At 38.3% G+C, this 3,819-nt stretch overlaps 1 pseudogene; it reads left to right on the top strand.

Moving 5' to 3' along the window:
* The first annotated feature begins 440 nt into the window (after positions 1-440).
* Positions 441-1,470, top strand: LOC122490585 (annotated as a pseudogene).
* Positions 1,471-3,819: the final 2,349 nt, after the last annotated feature.

Raw genomic sequence — 3,819 nt, 5'->3', positions numbered from 1 at the left:
TTGTTACTGAGTTGTTTTTCATCTCATGGTAAGTTCTCATTTATGTAGGATTATTAAGAGTAGAGATATTCCTTTCTCTGAAACCACAAAATTGGAAGTAGCCTGAAAATACATAAAAGAGGAATAAATTGAAAGTTTTTTGTTAAAAAGGTAATTTTTCATGAAAATTGTCTTCTTGGCTATGGAACATAATCTTCAATCTTTGTTTATCCAATACTACCTTAGGGATTCATAAAATGAACTCATTCACTTGAGAAGTTATTGATCGTGTCCACAACAGGAAGAAACATCTGAATGAACATAAAAACTATAAAAATGTTACTGAAACAAGAGCATTTTGGAAATGGCATACTTTTTCTCCAGTCTACTGGCCAGTGTTTAACAATGAGTAAGCAGCCTTTGAGTTTATGATTCTTTCTTCAGGTACTGGGAAACAGTGAATGATGATGGAAAATCATATAAGTTCTGAAGGCTACTTTACTAGGTTTTTCTCATTGGTCTCATCTGGAAGTAATTCTCTTTGTGCTTATCTTGATGTTCTACTTGACAACATTGATAGGCAACCTCTTAATCATTGTCTTGTCATGCCTGGACGCCCATCTCCACACTTCCATGTACTTCTTCCTCTCAAACCTCTCTTTTCTGGATCTCTGTTACACCACCAGCCCCATCCCTCAGTTGCTGGTTAACCTCTGGGGCCCAGAAAAGACCATCTCTTATGCTGCTTGCATGACTCAACTTTGCTTTGTCCTCGCATTGGGAACCAGAGCGCGTCCTCCTGGTGTTCATGTCCTATGACCGTTATGCAGCTGTCTGTAGACACCTGCGATATGCCATGGTCATGAACGCTTGCTTCAGCCACCTGTTGGCTATGGCTTCCTGGGTCAGTGGCTTTATCGCCTCAGCACTTCATTCCTCCTTTACCTTCTGGGTCCCCCTCTGTGGACATCGCCAAGTGGACCATTTCTTCTTGAAGTTCCAGCACTGCTCTGATTATCGTGTGTTGATGCCCGTGCTAACGAGCTGACCCTCCTGATCATGAGCTCCATTTTCGTCCTGATACCACTCATCCTTATTCTCAGCTCATATGATGCCATTGCCCTGGCTGTGTTTAGAATGCAGTCATCAGTCAGACTTCAGAGAGTCTTTGAGACATGTCGAGCCCATTTTATGGTTGTGTCCCTCTTTTTCATTCCAATCATGCACATACATCTGCAGCCACCATCAGGAAGTTCTCAAGATTAAGGCAAGTTCATTGGCCTCTTTTATACTGTTGTCACACCTCGCCTCAACCCTCTAATCTACACTCTCAGAAACAAAGATGTAGAAGGGCAGTAAGGAGACTAGCGGGATGGGAGTGGGAGATGTGATAGAACACGATTTTTATCCTGCAACTTTTGTTCAGTCTCGTCCATCTTGGATGGTGGTTTCCCTTTTCTTTGATACTTATTTTAATTTACAACCCAGTAAGCATAGACGAAAGTTCAGTCCTAACTTTGTAAACATTTTATTGACTAATTCTAAAATATTATCTAAAGGTAACTTTTTTTTTATTTGTAACACTTTAATCTTTAATAATTCCATATTTAGTGTCCATAGAAATTAGGGACTTTTTAAAAAGTTTATTTATTCAATTTGAGAGAGAAAGAAAGAAAGCACAAGTGGGGGAGGGACAGAAGGAGAGAGAGGGAGAGAGTGAATCCCTAGCAGGCTCCACAGAGCACTGAGCCCAATGCAGACTTGAATTCACCAAATGGAGAGATCATAACCTGAACTGAAATCAAGAGTTTGATGCTTACCTGACTGAGCCACCCAGTAACCCCTAGGGGATGATTTTTAAAAATAATATGTTAAGGGGAGCCTGGGTGGCTCAGGTAAATTAGGCATTGAACTCTTGACTTTGGCTTAGGTCATGATCTCATGGTTCATGAGTTCACGACCTACATCTGGCTCTGCACTGCTTGGGATTCTCTCTTCCTGTCCATCCCCCACTGTCTCTCTCTTTTTCAAAATAAATAAATAAAAACTTTAAAAATAAATAAAACATAATAATATGCTAAATTATGGACTAAGCAATAATATCTACAAAAAGATGGAGCACTATGGTAAAGATATACATGTATTGAGTTTTTGGTCATTGACAGGCATTCAGTTTAGCAAAATGGTGACAAGATGTATGACAATTCTTTAGTTAAAGCATATTTTTTCAAGATACTATATTATAGTGTTTTATTCTATGGGTCTATATGCTTATTGCATTGAACAATATAAAGATATATCTGTTCAAAATAGTTCATTTGCCCACCCATCCAATTATTCATCTACTCATTAATTTATTCATTTACTTTAATAGCTAAATATCTTCTAGATTTCAGAGGTTTTGCTAAAATAGATGAATAAAACACTCTTTTTGCCTGAATAGAACTCATTTTCTGGTGGGAGAAATAAAAATGTAAGATAAAAAAATAAAGTATCATTATATGACTTAATTTGTCACTGTGCACAGTGCTAATAAGTTAGGGTAGCTTTCAAAAGTTTAAAACAAGGAGTGTCCAACTTCAGCTCAGATCATGAACTTACAGTTGTGGGTTTGAGCACCATGTTGGGCGTTCCACTCTCAGTGCAGAGCCCGGTTTGTATCCTCTGTCTCTGTCTCTGTCTCTGTCTCTCTCTCTCTCTCTTTCTCTGCCCCTTTCCTCCCCCTCTCTCTTTGTCAAAAATATTAAAATAAGTAAACAAAAAATAAATAAATGAAATTAATTTTTTATGTTTATTAATTTTTGAAAGAGAGAGAGCACAAGCAGGGGTGGGGCGGAGAGAGAAGGGGACATAGAATCTGAAGCAGGCTCCAGGCTCTGAGCTGTCAGCACAGAGCCCGATGTGGGGCTAGAACTCACGAATTGAGAGATCATGACCTGAGCCAAAGTTGGACGCTCAACCGACTGAGCCACACAGGCACCCCTAAATAAATGAAATTTAAAAGAAAACAAGGAGTTTGGCCATAAATCTTGAAAAATAAATACGATTTGTAATTCCTGTAGGAAGATGATACTATTCAGTAAAACCAAAGAAACCAATATGTATTTAATTTGTTTTGATTGGGCTTTACTAATAACATATTGAAGGTACGTTAAAACTTTTCTTTTAAACATCATTATTCTTTCTTTTAATGTTAGAAAGAAAATTGACCCGTATCCTTTAATTTATGACTCTTAGTAGTAAATAATAATACTGATGAGTCATGGGTGGGAGAGACTCTCCAGTAATACAGCACAGGTAGACTTCTTTTCTTTTTCTACTTTTAAAAAAACCTTAAAAATGTGTGTGTGTGTGTGTGTATCTCAGAATCACTGATAGAAGGTAGAATCCCTGAACCCATCCACAACAAGGCTCATGCATGTAATAGAATTTTTATTAAATAATAATTTTAATATTAAGTCATGCGACAGAATCCCTTTGCATATCACACAAACTTTATAAAATATGAAAACAGGGACTCCTCCTGCCTCCCTAGAAATATTACCATTTGAAATACCTCATGTAGTACTCCAGCCTTTCTGTTATTAAAAAAAAAATGTTTCAGTTACTTATTTTCAAAGACAGCATGAGAAGGGGAGAGGCAGAGAGAAAGACAGAGAGAGATAGAGAGAATCTCAAGCAGCTCCACAGTGTCAGTGCGGAGCCTGATGCGAATTCATGAAACCACGAGATCATGACCTGAGCCAAAACCAGGAGTTGGACGCTCAACCCACTGACCCACACAGCCTCCCCCACTCCAGCCTTTCAGCAGATAAATGGCTGTCTTTTTTCAGGTCTATT

Source organism: Prionailurus bengalensis, chromosome B2, assembly GCF_016509475.1.
Source record: "Prionailurus bengalensis isolate Pbe53 chromosome B2, Fcat_Pben_1.1_paternal_pri, whole genome shotgun sequence".
NCBI classification, from domain to species: domain Eukaryota; kingdom Metazoa; phylum Chordata; class Mammalia; order Carnivora; family Felidae; genus Prionailurus; species Prionailurus bengalensis.
Note: the sequence above shows the minus strand (reverse complement) of the source record. Positions and strands in the feature narration are given on the sequence as shown.